Genomic DNA, 19,750 nt, shown 5'->3' with positions numbered 1-19,750 from the left:
CCTCCAAATTTCAAAACCATTGCCCATATTCATTGGGTTGGGAGGATGTGGCACAGACTGTTGGGACTACTATCTTTAGCACACTGACTGAACTCTTCTGACGGGGACACTCTGACCCTTATGTTTGTAACTTCTCAACTTGGCCTCATTTTTCATGAATTTCTAATAGATTTCTTGCATCATTAATTTCATGGCAGCGTTCAGGTTTTCCAATTCCTCCAAAGCAGCCTCCTCTGGAAAATCTTAGACTATTCCCTTTCCTTTACTTGACATCTCAGACTAGACATCTCCCTCTTTATTTTCTGAATCAGTCTCTTCCACATTGTGTTGATCGAAAGAATCTCATCCATATGGGATAGTCACCACCATTTCGGGGTATGAACTGCCACCCATCATGGCTCACAACTCTCTAATACCTCGAGGTTTCTTCCTAGAGTTTCTAGGCGGATCTTGGACTATGGACTCATGTTATATATTTGGTTTGGGGTTCTCGAAACCTTGTCTCTGATTAGATGAGTTTGGGTTCTTAAGAGGATCCATATGGGAATCTTTTTTCTGACCCATTGGTTTGAGATCTATCCATAAACAAAAAATCACTTAAACCACACAACATACAGATTAAAAATTTTGAAAACCAAGTTTTTTAGATCTTCTCGATTGCTCCATGAACCTGTTAAGTCACTTTAATGGGTTAAGGCTTTCTCTTACCGAACCTTTCACTATATACCCGAGCTATGACTTCTAGTACATGTGAGCAACTTGCTTAGTCCAATACGATCACTACAACAAAGCAGTAGATTAGCGACGACCACATTCCGTCGCTAATCCATCGCTAACTGGCATAGCGACAGATTAGCGACGACGAGGCGGCTGTATGCTTACGTCGCGAATTTTTCGACGCTAACTAGCGATGGAATAAATTCGTCGCCAGGTCCGTCGCTAATTGCGACAGAATAACGAGTGCTATATTCTGTCGCCAATCTGTCGGTACAAAACGGCGACCACGGCTTGGCGACGGATTTACGCCCGTTGCTAGGCCGTCGCTAGATTTATATGAATAGCGACAGATGGTTCTGTCGCTAATCCATCACAAACACGAAAAAAATTTTAAAAAAAAGTTATTTGAAAATTAAATACCGAGAACGGTACAATTTATATTTTCTGTAAATAAAAAACAAACCACACAAAAAATTCCATATAAAAGGAATCTACAACAATTAATCGTTCCACCTTAAAATTAACAAGTTTAATTATTTACAATTCAATAATTACAATTAGGAAACATAAAAAAATAGAACTTCTTCAACACAGTTCTCTAATCATCGCCAAGATTTTGTGCATCTTCTTGTTCATTGCCTTTATTTGTCCCTTCAGCTCCGCTACGCTGATTATCGCTAGCAGCCTACACAAGAAAAGAACAGTCAGTATTGATAAATAAAATATAATGAAATAAATTACACACTATATGTGATTCTATCATGTGCTCATGTGTGTTCTAAGGCAATAAAAAAACTCTATATGTGATTCTATCATGCTCATATATGCTCTAAGGCAGGCAAAAAGTTATATATGTGATTCTATCATGCTCATATGTGTGCTAAGGCAGTCAAAAAATTGAATATGTAATTATAGCATGTTCATATGTGTTCTAAGGCAGCTAGAAAAACTCTATATGTGATTCTACCATGCTCAGATGTGCTTTAAGGCAGGCCAAAAGCTATATATGTGATTCGATCATGCTCGTATGTGTGTTAAGACAGTCAAAAAATTGAATATGTGATTATAGCATGCTCATATGTGCTCTAAGGCAGGCAAAGCAAAAAAATTTATATGTGATTCTATCATAAATGATATATGTTCTAAGGCAGTAAAAAAACTCTATATGTGATTTTGATATGCTCATATGTGTTTTAAGGTAGTCAAAAAACTGAATATGTGATTATAACATGCTCATATGTGTTCTTAGGCAGTCAAAAAACTGAATATGTGATTATAGCATGCTCATATGTGTTCTAAGGCAGTCAAAAAAACTTTATATGTGATTCTATCATGCTCATATATGTTCTTAGGCAGTCAAAAAACTGAATATGTGATTATAGCATGCTCATATGTGCTCTAAGGCAAGCAAAAAACTTTATATGTGATTATAGCATGCTCATATGTGCTCTAAGGCAATAAAAAAACTTTATATGTTATTATAGCATGCTCATATGTGCTCTAAGGCAATAAAAAAACTTTATATGTTATTATAGCATGCTCATATGTGCTCTAAGGCAATAAAAAAAATCTATATGTGATTCTATCATGCTAATATGTGCTCTAAAGCAGGCAAAAAGTTATATATGTGATTCTATCATGCTCATATGTGTGCTAAGGCAGTCAAAAAACTGAATATGTGATTATACCTGAGAGGGACCTGCAATCGAAGATCCTCTATTCAGCACAATACTGGTGATCTCATCTCGAAGAAAGGGGGCGACGATGTCATGGAAGTAGTCATTCATTGCGTCCTTAATGATCTGGCGTACATCATCACCGGAAAGAATAGGCTGCTGCTTGAAGCTTATGTCGGCAAAAGTAGCCTGTGAGCCATAACTGGAAGAAGTAATAACTGGTGAAGTGTTCAGATTACTCCCAAACTCGAACACGCGACCTTTTTTGGGTTCACCTGCTGCAGTCACCCATGCTGCAGGATCAAATGATGGATGCTGAGTAGCGTCATCGCCATATCGCTCTACCATTTGTTGCTCATATGCCTCCTACAAAATAATGTTTAAAGTATGTATTAATAATTAATGATAACATTATGATAACTTGCATATTTCAATGATTATTAATAGAATAAATACATACCGTTGTTGTTCTCGCCTTCTCTAATACGAAGACTCATGTGGTCTTCCGTTTATGTGTTTCAACAAACACATCCTTATATGGTACACTGCCTCCTTTTTCTGCTTCCTGCGAAGTTAAATGACAAAAGATTTAGTACACAAGTTTGCAACAATACTTATAAAATTAATATTATATATTGATGAGTTACCATTTTCTTCAGGTGGCTCCCAAATGTCTTAGATCCACTTGTGTGTAGATGGGCTTCGTACATCTTCGCTCGATTTTGTGCAGCCTTCGCAGAGCGATTTCTAAATGCATCTCCCACCCATTTATCGCATATTTCATCCCAGTAATCTCTCCTGATAGTAATAAGGCCATGGCCCTTCCACAGTAGTGGATCATCTATTACGCCAGATGTTTTTTTTGCTGCAGTCTTCATAGTGTGTAGCATGTCTGCAAATCGATTGGCAGCCACCTTCTGCCACACCTTCCTTGCATCATTTTCTTCCACCGTAGTTGCGAAGCAATTCGAAGCCTACAAATATTTTCAGAAAGTTAGTAGACATTACTTAAAAAAATTAAATATGAAACGCATTAACTATGAGGAACAATTGTATACCGTGAATGAGGACCACAATTTGTCTAACACCACTTTTGGGTACTCTTTTCATTGAGCAATCGGTTCTGGTAGATGTTGAAGAAGTGAATTCCTAATCTCCCGTACTACTTCTTGTGGCTCAAACCTCGTGCTGCACATGAATTGTTACACAATAAATATCAATATAAAATATTTATAAGATATGCAATAATTGAAAACAAAATACTTACGATCGATTATCGATATACACTATTCGAATGAGTCTTCTTGTGCCAGACTGAGAAGATCTTGCTTCATGTGTTGGCTCCTGACTTGAGTGATCAACTGGTGTAGGTGAGTCGTGTATAGGCGAAACATCATCTGTAAAAAAATACGTTAAAAGTTTTCAAAATGCGCATTTGAACTAATCAAGCATTTAATTAGTTAATCAATATACCTATCACAGAAGCTCGTGAAGATGAAGGTTGGGCCTGGCTACTACTGGATGAGCGACCACTATAACCTTCATGAACCATATTCTAACAAATAACATATGTCATACAATACAATTAAATAATTCACATCAAGTATTACAATACATTCAAGTCATTCGCATCAAGTATTACAATAATTCAAATCATTCATATCAGGTACTGCAATGCATTCAAGTCATTCACATCAAGCATTGCAATGCATTCAAATCATTTGCATTATTTATTACAATGCATTCAAATAATTCATATCATTCACATCAAGTATTGCAATAATTCAAATCATTCATTGCATAAATTACAATACATTCAAATAATTTAAATCATTTACATCAAGTATTGCAATGCATTTGAATCATTCGTATCAAGTATTACAATACATTCAAATAATTCAAATCATTCACATCAAGTATTACAATGCATTCAAATAATTCGTATCAAGTATTACAATACATTCAAATAAAATTTTTAATCATTCACATCAAGTGTTGCAATACAACTCATGCATTCACATCAAGTATTATAATACATTCAAATAATTCAAATCATTCACATCAAGTATTGCAATGCATTCGAATCATTCGTATCAAGTATTACAATACATTCAAATAAAATTTTTAATCATTCATACCAAGTATTGTAATATCGATAGATTCATTTGCATCAAGTATTACAATACATTCAAATAATTTAAATCATTCATATCAAGTACTGCAATGTATTTAAATAGAGGTTTGCAGTATAAGATTTTGCTCACTAGCTTGAGAATTCTTCCTCGTCACCAGTTTGACTTTCTTCTTCTTCTTCTTCTTCTTCTTCTTCTTCTTTTTCTTCATTGTTTGTCCATCCACTTGGTACATCATTTGGATCACATTCCTCTATGAATGTTTCATCGGCCAATGGAGATATGACATGCATATCATGCGCAACATCGTGACCATAAGCGAAGTCATAGACATCATCTGATTGATAGTAATCGTTGTCTTCAGCTAACTCATCTTCCTGTAACTGATCATACTCGGGGTATAGTTTAGACTTCACCTTGCAAACTGCCCACCATTCATTTCTATCTGACTTTTTTATACTCGGATATGAAGTATAATAAACTTGTTGAGCTTGTGAGGCTAATATGAATGGTTCATATGTTCCAAACCTGGATTTATGATTCACCTCCATAATGCATGAAGCTTTGTCGAGTCTTGTTGCAGTTGGATCAAACCAATGACACTTGAATAAAGTTACCCTGTTATTTATGCCTAAGTAAGTCAACTCCATTATTTCCTCTATAACACCGTAGTAATCATGTTCATTTTCACTGTAGTTGCTACCCTTGACACACACGCCACTATTTATCGTTGATTTGTTTATACTGTAATCTTTTGTATGGAATCGATAACCATTTACGATGTACCCGTTGTAGCATTGCACAACTTTGGTCAGATCATTTTCTAAATCACATATTCCTTGATCTTTAACATCACCATGGCGGACCTACGCACAGACATAAACAATGATTGTGATTACGATAAATTAAGTAACTTAGTGTTGTTTATAAGTACAAAATTTATGTTAGCTTCTTTACCAACTGTTTCAACCACTCCACAAACTTAGTTTCACGTTCTTTTTGTACTTCTGTATCAGTGAGATGTAAAACTTTTCTTTACAACTCTAGATCAAATCGTCTGCAAACCACAAATACTTATATTACCGAGCCATGTATCCACATATAGAACATAAAAGGATTTATAATTGTGTTGCATCTACATATACTTACTCGATGTATGGGTTGATCACTGAGCAATTAAAAAGAATATAGATGTGTGCTGCGTCTTGCTCTCGATCTGTCAATAGCTTTGATCGGCAACTACCAAATGCATGCCCAAGTGGTTAAAATATCGACAGCTTGCCAGCTACAGTTACTTGTTCTCCATCATCGTTACGGGGAAGACATGTGTAACGTGTTGGAATATGAGGTTCGAAGTACATAGATGAGAAATTTGAAATCTCTTCTAAAGTGTACGCCTCACAAATAGATCCTTCTACTCTTGCTTTATTACGAACCTTTTTTTTAGGTCGAACATGCATCTGACAAGAATATACATTTCAAATTTTAAATATCTTTCATTAAAGAGACAAATATAAAAAAAAATATACCTTTCAAATGAGTACATCCATCGATATTGCACAGGGTCACCAACCCTTAGTTCATATGGCAGATGTATGATCAAATGTTCCATAACATCGAAAAATGCTAGCGGGAATATCTTTTCTAGCAGACAAACAGTGGTGATGACAGAGTCCTCGAGATTCTTTACATCTGATACTACGACCTCCGATGCGCACAATGTTCTGAAAAATCCGCTCAACTCAGATAATACCCCCCATATAGGTTTGTCTAACATATCATGGAATGCTAGGGGTATCAATCATTGCATAAAGATATGACAATCATGGCTCTTCAACCCATATAATTGTCCATCGTCAATCTTCACAGCCCAAGCAATGTTAGAGACATATCCATCTGGAAATCTCAGTTGTCTCAACCATTGACATACATGTTTTATTTGATCAGGTCCGAGCACGTACTTTGCCTTTGGTTTCAGTACTTTACCATTATACTCTTTGAGTTCCAATTCTGGTCTTTTACATATTAATTTTAAATCCATACAGACCTTTGGATTATCCTTCATTTTTCCTTTAACATTCATTATTGTATTGAACACATTATCAAACACATTTTTCTCCACATGCATCACATCCAAATTATGTCATATCAATAGGGTCGGCCAATACAGTAGTTCTCAAAAAATAGATTTTTTCGTCCAATTGTGATCCTTCCCAAATCCACGGAAGGGTGTAGGACATCGGGCATTTGTTAATACATCTGGAAAATATCGCAATCTTCTTAGAATCTCTATGTCAGATAATCTTGAGGATGGACCTTCCGTTTTAGTTGTGCCCGCTTTAAACACATTCTTTTATCGTCAGAATGGATGGTCGCTGGGTAGAAATCGACGATGGCACTCAAACCAGCAAGGCTTCCTTCAATGCCTCAATCTAAAAGCTTTGGAATCTTTCATGCAGTACGGACAAACCAACCTCCCATGTGTTCTCCAACCAGATAGCATACCATATGCAGGAAAGTCACTGATTGTCCATTAACTTAATATTTTCATGTGCAAACTATTAATGACACGATACAATCATTTGAAACATGCTTTCATTATACAATTTCACATGGAAGTCATAATCAAATTGAAAGTTACATGCAAGCATGGATACAATTACATCAAACATTGCAATACATTGTAATCATTCATGTCAAACAAATGGCAAACATGTACCTGCAACAAACACACTTCAATATCTCACTAACTGCTACCATGCCTAGCATGGACTCCGTACTCCAAAAATAAGAACACTTCAATATTCATACATTAAAATCATGCTTAGCATGATCTTCTAACTCCAACGAAGCAACCCTAAATATCAACAACTAAGTGAGTGTGTGAACAATAAAGTGTTACATCTAATAAATTAAATAACATGTGATACACTTGCATCACTTACTCACCACGGGTATTTACCTGATTTGCATTATTTTTGACACTTACTTACCACAGGTGGTTGAGCACGAGCTGGTTCCGTTGAAAAATCTGCAAAAAAAAACACTGTTTTAAAATGAAGTCACCACGAAAAAAAACTGTTCTGGCAAGGGGTCGACTCCTCTGCTATTTCGGCATGGGGTCGACCCCCTTACGGAACATAGGGGGTTAACCCCCTTACGAAACTTAGGGAGTTAACTGACCCCCTGTTCGGGCAGTGGGTCGACCCCCAGCCTTTTCGCCAGTGAGTTGATCCCCTGCCGGAACAGCAGGGGGTCGCCCCCCTTCCTGAGCAGGAAAGGCTTGACCCCTTTCCTGTTACGGCAGGTGATTAAACCTCCTGCCGAAAAGGCAAGGGGTTAACCCCCTGCTATTCTGGCAGGATGTTAACCCCCTGCCGGAAAACGCAGGGGGTTAACCCCTTTTCAGAAATGCAGGGGGTTAACCCCCTGTCGAAAAACGCGGGGGTTGACACCCTCCGTTTTCCGGCAGGGGGTTAACCCCCTGTTGTTCTGGCAGGGTGTCGCCCCCCTGCTAGAAATGCCTGGGGTTAACCCCCTGCCGAAAAATGCAAGGGGTTAACCCCCTGTCAGAAACGCAGGGGGTTAATCCCCTGCCAGAAAACGCGGGGGTTAACCCCCTCCGTTTTCCAGCAGGGGGTTAACCCTCTGCTGTTCCGACAGGGGGTCGACTCCTTGCCGGAAAACGCAGGGGGTTAACCCTCTGCCGGAAACAGGAGGAGGTTCACCCCCTGCCGAAAACCGCAAGGGGTTAATCCTTGTCGTTTCCGACAAAGGGTTAACCCCCGCGTTTTCGTGCAGGGGGTTAACCCCCTACGTTTTTGGCAGAGGGGTCAACCTCCGACCGGAACAGCAGAGGGCTAACCCTCTGACTTTCCGACAGGGGGTCGACCCCCTCCCAGAAAACGTGCGGGGGGGGGGGGGGGGGGGGGGGGGGGCGTCCTTTACCTTTCTCCGGGCGGCGCGGCCGGCGGACGTTGGGAATGGCGAACAGTGGGAGCGACGAATGGCGGGAGCAGCGAAAGAAGAAAAAGAAAAGTTGTTTGGGATTAGGGTTATTCGAAACTTAGCAACGGCTTCGCGACGGATTTAATCCGTCGCTAAGCCCACGTAAATCAAATTTATGAAACCAGCGACAAATGATACGTCGTCGCCAAGTCCGTCGCTACTTAGCGACGAACTAAAGTTTGTCGCAAGAGTCATCGGTAAATCGTGCAGACGTAACGACAAAATAGTATGTCGCAAAATCCATCGCAAAATAGCGACGGACTATATTCCGTCGATGGTTTCGTATGCTTCATGGATTATAGCGACATATGTTTTTCGCTCGTTAATCTGTCGCTAACTAGTGACGGAAATATTCCATCGCTAATTAGCGACAGAAATATTCCGTCGCTAATTAGCGACGGAAATATTCTGTCGCTACCGTCCGTCGCTAACAACGTGTTTTCTTGTAGTGGATATACCAAAGTTGATGGCTTCTGATGCTAATGGAGAGATCTGAAGATCTAAAATGTAAGACATGATTAAGGGTTTTGAAAATCCACGCAGGAAAATAGAGACTCTACAATCAAAGTCTTAAGAAAATAAGGATAAAATGAGAGAAAACAAAGACATTGCAGACAATATCTCACACAAAATGAACACCTGATTGGTTAGAGGTTATTGAATTTTTTATAAGAAAAATTGTGTTAGGATATTCTCCAACAAGAGTTTCTAAGTAAATTCCTTAGACTAAAGCAAATAAGCAAATATCTAATTCTACCTAAGGTATCTACCTATGTAGCAAGAAATAAACACTAAAAAATACTATATATATTGTTTTATGTTTTGAGAAGAAAGAAATTGATTTTTACAGAAAATTAACTTTTTAATAGGATAAAAAAATTGGATCTAAAAGAAACCTTTACCTAACGATTTCTCCAGGTCCAAACACAACACACAAGCAACCAAAGGACAGAATAGAGACTTGGGGTGATAGAATCATAGGATTTCGGTACCCAAAAACCAGATCAAATCCAAAACTAAAGAGTCAATGGATTCTCATGAAATCCAATATCCGTTTCAGATTTTTTACACTAATTTTGGACTAAGAAAATGATAGATTTTTAGAAAACCCCAAAAGCAATAGAGAAATCAAACTCAAAGACCTTTTCAATGATATCCTATTCATCAAAAAAGAAACTAACAAACGTTGAGATAGAGCCCCAACAATGAACCTAAGATAGGAGAAAAATAGGCACTAGAGCACCTTTTCTAACTATTTTAAACTAATTTTGGACCACTAATGCCAGAAATCAGAAGTAGTAAAAATAACAAAGGCAGAATGGAATGTTAGCTTTCCAACTCCACTAAGATCGTCCTAAACTAATAAGTGATTAGAGAGAAATGACTTCTAGGACACAAATTGTATGGCGACTATTGTTTGTAGACCAGATTTTTGTCTCAAATTTTGGAATCCTTTAATGAGGACCCTAGAGGGGTTTTTGGTTTTGACACAAAAAGAAAAACTTTTAGATCTATGTCTCAACTTTTCAATGACTATAAAAACAATAGTTTTTAACACCAGAGTGTCGAGATATTGTCTAAGGAGCAAGAATAGGTCTATAAAAAACATTTTAAAACTAATTATTTTCTTAATTTTTTTTGCATTTTTGAGGCCCAAAATCTAAATCCATGATAAAAATGAAAACTATAGGGTCAGTTGTTTATTTTTCAACAAGTCTTAGAACATGAAAATATGAGCTACAAAGAGGCAGATACGACTCTATCAACAGGACATAGTCAAACTTGAAAGAAAGCAAAAACTTGGATTTTGGATATGAGATTGATCCAATATCTAAAAAATAAAGAAGAATAAATGTATTAACCTTGTAGCGCGGAAAATTCTGAAGATGACAATTTTGAAGTCTAAACAAGTGGTCCCACTATAATCGTTATTCTATAGATCCCCAAATTTTCAAAAGAGAAAAAGGAGGGTTTTTTAAAAGAAAATTTTAATTTGAATCAAAATCTAGATCCGAACTTGAGAGTTTATGAGGTTCACTCTTCAAGTTGCACTCCTTTCCACCACTGTTGAGAAAGGATCAGTTGCACGAAGGGCTTGAAATCTTCAACATGGGCTTCAGCTTTGCAGGTTCATGTACCTCGTATACAAGTCCTAGTAAAATGAGCTTGATGGCATAAGCTACTAAGGCTCGAAAAAAAGGCAAGACACAAGAACAATATACGAAGGTTAGTCAAATTCACACTTAAATTAAATAAATTAAGTAAGCATAAGAAGAAACCAAATCTCACATCGGGCTTAAGTAGTACTCCAGTTAGGTGCAAGTTCTGAAGGTGGGTGAGATAGGAGATCTAGATCAATCCATATGCCGTTAGCATTTTTCTAATGACATATGAACTGTTGTTAGAAAAACATGCTAAACAGGTTCGACACGTTAACTTATTTTGGCCATAACTTTTTTTCTAGATGTTGTTTTGAAGTGATTTTTAATGCGTTGAAAAACTAACATTCTTTACTTTAATCTTCTAAGTGAAAAACTAAATTTCATCTTTTTTATGGTAAAAAAAGTACTCAAAATAAGATCTATCTAAAAAAGTGGATTTTTATTAAATAATTCACCTTTTTATAGTGGGCTGTAATAGAATCTGGAAAGATAAGTCATATGATTTATTTTTATATCTCAACCGTCTGTAGTGAATCATTGTTGTATTCAAGCTATAGTCTAGTAGGGGTAGGGATGGCAGTGGACCGAGGGGCCCCGCCCCGCCCCATTTGGACCAGGGATGAAGGGCATGAAACGGGGATGGAGGCGGGGATGAAGGTTAAAATCTATCCCCATGCGAGGATGGAGGCGAGGATGGACTTACGCTTTCCCCCGCCCCACCCCGTCCCCGTCTCAATCCCCGCCTTTCCTCGCCCCGCCCGTCCCCAATCCTTTAAGGAATGACTATAGATCAAGAGAAACGGGGCCCTGCCCCGCCTCACCCCCGTTTGGACCGGGGATGGAAGCGGGGGTGGAGGTTAAAATCCATCTTCGTGGGGATGAAGGTTCAGATTTTGAAACGGGTCGAAGGTGGAGACCTTGTCCCCCGCCCCGGTCCACTGCCATCCCTAAGTAGGGGCCGAACAAACCCCAAGTTATTTATAAAAGAAAAAATCTCGATTATTTAATCTTGATGGGGACTCTATTTGATAGTTGTGAAAAATTGGGTCATAAAATAATTTTTTAAGAAATATAGGACTCTTTTGGAATATCAGGAAAAATGGCAACTCTATTAGAATTTATTTTCAAGAAAATTAAAGAAATTTGTCTTGGCATTGCAGTGCTACAACAAGCAATTATCAAAACCCCAACGAAGGATTTAAAAGCCTATGAAGCATGACTAGGCATTTTTGAAAAATATACACAAGAGGTAAGCCTTATAGCATTTTGACGCAGTAAGGCTCAACTTAATTCTAGACGTAAACATATTAAATAAAATGTCTTGCAAAATTCTTTTATGTTTTAAGAAGAAATAAATTTATTTTCATGATAAATTAACTTCTTAATAGTATCGAAAATTGGATATAAGGGAAACCTTTACCCAAAGATTTTTCTGGGCCGAAATGCAGCACACAAGCAACCAAAGTATATAATAGAGACTTGGGGTGATGGAACCATGGATTTTTGGAACCTAAAAATACGATTTGATCCAAAATTAGAGTCATTGGATTATTCATGAAATCCAATATCTATATTAGATTTTTTACACTAATTTTGGACTCAGAAAACAATGGATTTCAAGATAACTCCAAAAAGAACAAAGAATTTAGAGTCAAAGACATTTCCAACGACACCATATTCATTAAAAAGTGATCAAGAGATGCTAGATAGAGCCCTGACAACGCACCTAAGACATGAGAAAAATAGGTGCTAGAACATCTTTTTTGACGATTTTAAGCTAATTTTCGGCCACCAATGCCGAAAATCGGAGGAAGCAGTAAAAATAACAGAGTTAGAACAAGAAGTCAGCTTTCCAACTCCACTAAGATTACCCTGATCTAATTATTGGTTCGAGATAATTGACTTTCAAAAAATAGACTATCTGACGACTATTGTTTGTAGAACATATTCTAGGACTTTATCAACATAACATGGTCGAACATGAAAGAAAACAAAAACTTAGATTTTGGATCCGAGGTTGATCCAATATCCAAAAAATAAAATAAAAATAAATATACTGTCATAGTGCTGAAAATCCTAGAGATGTTGGTTTCAAAGTCTAGACAAGCGGTATAACCATGATGGCCATTTCGTATGCGGTTTCAACTCCTCCAGTCCTACCATCTCTGTTGCTCGTCTAAGCCGCGTCACATTGGTCTCAGGAACAGAGCCTCTATCGTTGAGCTCGGTTTGGACCTGAAACTGAGCTTCCATGGTTCGGGTCATGCTCCACTTTCTAGGTTTACTCCTAAAACTGGGACAGCCCAGTCTTTAGTTTGACATGTTCGAGGTCTGCTTGTTTGGGCATGGTGAGCAGCCCAAGTGCTTGATGCCTTACATAGGGGCGCAAGTAGGTCCGGCACTCAAGGTGTAAGTAGGTCCGAACAGGAACTAGGCAAAGTTCATGAACAGGGCTACCTTCACCTGGACACAGAACTGGATCCTACTTGAACATACTGCCATAGATCCTTGTACCGATCCAGCATGATCTGAAAATATGGTTGTCCAAGACGAATATCAAGACCGATTATTTATTGGACCATATCCAAAAATCAAGGGGTGGATTGGAGTTCAGCTGTCGTCAACCTATTTTAATTGGATCTAAATAGATCTGGAACCGATCCAGCTTGATTTTCGTCCAGTGTGGGTATGGCTGAAAATTGTGGACCCATATGGGTTTTAGCGGGTTGGGATGCAAATGGGCCAGGTCTTAAGTAGACCCATTTTTTAACTGGGTATAAAAATTAGACCCGTATGTGTTAATCGGTTCAAGTACAAAGCAGGTTAGCCGTCATTTGTTTCGGGTTTGGGTTCAAGATGCATGTAACAACATGGCTTAATGAAAATTACCATAAATGTTTCATTTTTATTCTTGAAAGGCAAGCTGGGTGGTTAGGCAGACCACTACCAGTTATACAATTATACCATTGGGTTTTGAACCTGCAACGTCCCAACACAAGGTGAGGTGCACTAGTTGCTCCTACCAATCAAGCGGAGCCTGTTGGTATAAATGTTTCAAGTGTTGCTGAACATGATCCTTGGAATTCTTTGGTGGACATCGGGTCACCCCATCCTAGCTTGACCAAGCCTTGTTTATGGCTTGACAGGCCTGACCGGGCCTCAGCCTCGCAAAAGACAGCCAGACTCTTGTAGGGTTTGAGCTGGGCACAGGACTTATTGGGCTGAGGCGGATCTTGCCGAGCCCTTTCAGTCCAAGTAGTGAATGGGTCAGGTTTGGTTGGACCTCCAGCCTGAATTTCTTATACAGATCATGCAACAAGATCCAATCTATGGATCAGATTCATTCTTATCAGATCAGACTTTGTGTGTTTTAGACTTTTTAGTCAATATTTTCAGTAAGTGTGTTGAAGAAGTTGTTCCACCAAGTTTCAAATTTTATTTTCCCATCGAAGTCCTTAAGAGTTGAAACCATCACAGGATCATATATCACAATCCTAAAAGACACATACCAATCCAATCAAACACATCTTCAAAGTTTTTTATAGAATAAATTGTGGAGATCTGATCCACGACCCAGCATGAATCCAACCGGTTTTCACGTCTTCCATTACCGAAAATGAAACACCACAATCGATAAACTAATAAAATTTTAGCATTAGAGATTGGTAGGGGTGCGCCAGGCCCGTGCAGTAGTGCAACGCAAGGGCGACGCTCGAAGGGCCCAGTAGCAAGCTACTGTGGTGGCACCTTCCCCTAAAAGAAATTAATTTAATATCGTGTGGTCACATGGACCACATATCAGATATTAAACTGATAAGAACAGATACTACACTTGATCTTAGCCAAAAGGCCGAGAAAGGTATGATTTGAACATTCCTCTCAACCTCACTTTATACACCCTTCACCCCCTCTCACTCCGCTCTCTTCATCGATATGGGACTAAAATCGAAGTCTCATATTCTACCACCGAGCACAAACACCCACCCATGGTTTTCCTCTCTTGGGCAACCATTCCTCATCATCAAAAAAACATGATGATGATAGGTATGTACTGTATAGACGAGCCCGTATGGGTAACCCTTGCCCGGAACCATGATGTATGCAATTCACACAATACTTTCAAAATATTTTGGTGGACATTTTAAATGGTCAAAATATCACACAATACTTTCAAAATATCATGATATTATCACATAGCAAAATATCATGATTTTGTTGTGATATTTACCGCAAATTAATGGGAAAAGACTGCAGTTTACATATTTTTTTTATAAATACGTAATTTATTTTTTGGTTTATTTTATTTGAACTGATATTTCACTAAAGAACAAGGACAATGAAAGGTCGGTTGTATCCTGAGAGCATAGTCGCACGAGTATCCATTGCATCGAGGACTTGATCCTAAGTGTGGCAGTTATGGCTTGAAAGACAACGCATTTACACGTGCCTGATCCGAGCTCACTGGTTTAATCTTAGTTGCCATACCCACTAAATCAGGTAAAAGTTTCCATAATTGTCAGCGATAGTTATGCAAAACAGCAACTGCAAAGGCTGGAAATCAAAAGCTTCCCAATTCAGTGGCACCAATTTTAAATGATGACAGCACAAGGTGCTCATGTTTCTCATCATTGCAAATATAGTGTACGTACTCACGAAGGATTGTCCTAAAGAAAGGGATGACGAAACAATTGTTGAAAACTGCAAGAGACGAAAGTAAAAGCATGATGACTTTATACACTCTCCAACACTCTATTCGACCTCTAGTGAGAAGTCAACACTGCAAAGAGGTCGTGGAAAGCACTTGAAAGAAAGTATAAATTAGATGACGCAAAAAATTATGATTTTTTAGTTAACAAGTATACAGATTTTAAATTCTTTGATGATGAGTCACAACTACCCTAAGTCCATGAGATGCAGATCTTGGCTAATCAAATCAATTACGAGGGTATGAACCTTGATGAATCATTTAAGGTGGATGCAATTATTTATAGATTGCCCTTATATTGGAAAGATTATCGAAATGAATTAAAATATAAGAATGAAGAGTTTACCTTTAGACAACTTATTTGACATACTAAAATGGATGAGGATGCTCGATCTAGAGATAAAAAAACTAAAGTAAAAGAGGTTTGTGTTAAGATGAACATGGTTGAATGCCAACTAAAGTTCAAACTCAGACTTAGAGATAAGAACAAGAAATTCATATTCAATGCTCAAAAGAGAAAAATGCTTTCTACTATACTTATGAAAAATCGGGTCACTATGCAAGAAAATGCTGACCCCGAAAGGATTTTTAAAGCAATAAATTTAGTAAACTCGATGACGACTTGGTGACTGTAGTTAGTGAGGTATTTATGATTAATTCAGATAAAACCCAAATTTTGGTTGATTTATCATCTAGTTTTAAACCCTTGGGACGCAAATGCATTTTCAAAAGAAAAATTTGAACTAATGACTCTATTGAAAACTTTAATGCTAGACTTATAGCTAAAGGTTTCAAACAGAAACCTGAATTTGATTATTTTGACACCTATACTCCTCGAAGTAGGATTTCATGAGTTAGAATAATAGTTGTTTTTGCATTAATTTACAATTTTAAAATTCATCAAATGGATGTCAAAATTGCCTTTTTGAATGGTGTCTTAGAAGAACAAAATTTATATACAACAACTGGAAGGTTATATAACACCAGGTCAAAAAAATGAAAGTTTGCAATCTCTTAAGGTCATTGTATGGATTAAAATAATCACCTAAACAATCGTTTATAACACCCGATCAAGAAAAGAAAGTTTGCAATCTCTTAAGGTCATTGTATGGTTTAAAACAATCACTTAAACAATGACATGAGAAATTTGATAAAGTAATCATTTAATATGGTTTTAAAATTCATGACTTTGATAAATGCATATATAGCAAAATAAAAGGTAATAATGTTATAATTATTTATCTCTATGTGGATGGTATGTTAATCATGAGTAATAATGTAGAATGCATAAATAATATCCAAATCTTTATTTCATCTAAGTTCGACATGAGTTTAGCTGATGTTATACTTGATATTGAACTTATTAGACATGAAAATGATTATGGATTAACTCAATCCCGCTATTTTGAGAAAATAATTAGAAAATATAATCAGTATAATTTTAATAATGTTGCTACTCCGATTGATCATAGTGTTAAGTTGTCGATTAATACTGAAAAAAGTATATCCCAGTTAGATTATGCAAGTATTATTGGCAGCCTCATATGTGCAAGTTGTTGATCCTAGTGTTAAGAACTAAACCAAACATAACATTTAGCATGAGTGAGCTGAGTTGATATACTAGTAATTCAGGACAAGCACATTGAAATGCAATATATCGTGTCTTGAAGTACTTAAGAGAAACTTTAGAATATGAAAGATTTTATGAGAGAGAACCCATTGTACTTGAAGGGTACAATGATACAAATTGGATTTCTTATTTCAATAAATCATTATCCACAAGTGGTTGGATATTTACCCATAAATGTGAAGTAATTGCTTGGAGATTCAAGAAACTAATTATGATAACCCATTCTACGATGAAAATAGATTTGATAGAACTAGCATCAACCAGTATCAAAGCTGAGTGGCTAAAAAATCCCTTAATGAAGATGCCATTAGGAGATAAGTTTGTACCCTCAATAGTTATGCATTGTGATAGTCAAACAACTATATATAAAGCAAAAAGTAATATTTTTTGTGAAAAAAGTTAGGCATATAAGTCTAAAGCATAATTATGTGAATAATTTACTCAAGCAAAAAGTAATCTCAATTGAATATGTAGAAACTTATCAGATCTGTCGACAAAAGGATTTTCTCGAGATATTGTATTTAAGACATCAAGAAAAATTGAGTTAAAGTCTATAAAGGCAAACATCATTGATGGGAACACAACCACATGATAATGGTCAAACTATGTCGAGTGGTTTAATGAAAGAACAAGTCTCTTAGTAACTAAATTGAACACTTAATAATTTTTTCATTCTTGATGTCAAGTGCTTGAAACTTGCATACATAGCTTGATTCAAGTTGAACTCTTAATAAGATCCATATGCCTTATAGTTGGGTTTGTTTCAAACAAATTTACACCCTTGATGGACTTATCTATGTGAGTATAAAGGTAGGGGTTGCCTTATATGAGACTTTGAACTTTGTTTTTAAAGCACTCATAAAACTGAGATACAACACATGACCCTTAATGTGCGGCTTTTATATATTGATAGACACACTTTTGACCACCTAAAGTGAAAGTGTTTGTTACATTGTCTAGAAAGTCAATTATGATTCTCAATTCAAAACTACCATCATTGAGATCTCAAACTAACTAAGACTAAGTAACACTAACATAGGGGTTTAAATCCAAAAGGTACCCTCAATTATACACTTTGCGAATTGTCTCTTGAGACCTCTTCTTATAGTTTTAATCCACATGGGGATTATTGGGATTATATCTTAAAACTACCTAAGTTTCCTACTTATTTTTCTTCATTTGATTAAGTTGTGGGTTTTGAGTTTTCTACAAAAGCTTGGTCTTGGAAGTTGTAGGAACTTTCATTGACTTTGTATAGAAGGGTGGTGCCTTAGAGTGCATTTCCCTCAAGCGAATTAGATTTTGGGCTTGAACAAACCTATAAACCCACAATTGGATCTTGGATCATAAATAACATATATTTAGATTTAGATTTAGATTTAGATTTGGGTTTGTGGATTACAGACCTAGACTCGACCTGACTCGGTTTGGTTTCATCTTTGACTTTTTTTTAGTACTTACGACTATTTTAATTCTCAAGTATATTTTTCACCTTTGACCAACCATTAAATCGATTTTGACTTTCCATTAAAACTATTTGAATCTTTTTGGACACTGACCAGAATCCGTTTGAGCCTTGCCCAACATTTTTGCATGGGCATTAAAGATCCTAACGGTCCATAGCCGTCCAAACTTATTGACCTTCTATTATTGACCCAGTATTGGTTGACTTTGACCCTTCCATGATTATTTTGGACCCAAAATGGGTGCCCTCTCTTTTCAGCCATTTGGGCATTCATGGTTGACTGTTTAGCTGGTTGTGGTACATTTATTTCTGATCATTTGGGCCTATTCAAAGCCATTTATGACCTTAATTGATAATTGTTGGGCTAGGGCCTATATAAACCCCGACCCTCTCCTATTCTAAGCATCTCATTCTTTTCTCTCCTCTTTCTCTCATGAGTGCACTCTGCTCACTATATTCTCCTTGAGTTATGCTTTCTCTTTCCTCTTTTGGTTTTTAAAGTTTGAAGTTCGGATTCAGTTACTATTCGAATCCAGGTTCGATTGCTATCTCGATCAGGTTAACCTAGATTCAGTTAGCCCAAATTCTTTTGGTCCTAATTGAGTTAGCCTAGATCCAGTTGTGATCCATAGCCAAGTTGTTATAGGATCCAGATTCATACTTGTATCCATACTCAGAATTTATACCTGATGCAACACTAGTCAATAGGTTGTTCAAGGGGGTCTGTGTCGAGGTTGTTGGGCTCACCCAATGTAGGGCATGGTCCGATCATTCAAAAGCTTGGTTGTATCTTGAGAGCATAGTTACACAAGTACTCATTACTCTGATGACTTGATTCTAAGTAGAGCAACTATTGCTTAAAAGACAACACGTTTATGATGATTCAGTCTTAAAAGTTTTAGTAACATTCACATTGGACTCTCAAAAAAGAGAGTGTCATCTCTTGCTAAAGTTGCAAATGATTCACAAGAGAAAGTTGTCTGTGTTCGATTATCTTAATTTTAAAAATGTTTGTGATGAATTGGCAGCAATCGAGAAACCAATCAATGTTCATACCAAGGTTTCTATGTTGTTGAACAGACTCAGACCTAGATATGAGTACTTAGTGGCAACAATGTCAAAACCTCCTACTTTGACGTTCAAAGAGATTGTCCCAATGCTTCAAGGACATTAAACTATGAAGAGCTTTCATGTAGGCAAACTATCAATCCTTGTTAATTACAATGTTGCCTCCTTTGGTCACCCTCAACGGAGC

At 37.1% G+C, this 19,750-nt stretch overlaps 1 non-coding gene across 1 annotated transcript; it reads right to left on the bottom strand.

The window, feature by feature from the left end:
* Positions 1-14,361: 14,361 nt before the first annotated feature.
* Positions 14,362-14,558, bottom strand: LOC149826726 (U2 spliceosomal RNA). The gene has a single exon (XR_016435816.1). It is a non-coding gene; the product is annotated as a U2 spliceosomal RNA (small nuclear RNA).
* Between the last annotated feature and the right edge of the window lie 5,192 nt (positions 14,559-19,750).

Source organism: Nuphar pumila, chromosome 10 (assembly GCF_984573655.1).
Source record: "Nuphar pumila chromosome 10, dmNupPumi1.hap1.1, whole genome shotgun sequence".
Taxonomy (NCBI): Eukaryota; Viridiplantae; Streptophyta; class Magnoliopsida; order Nymphaeales; family Nymphaeaceae; genus Nuphar; species Nuphar pumila.
This window is presented reverse-complemented; position numbering and strand designations above follow the sequence as displayed.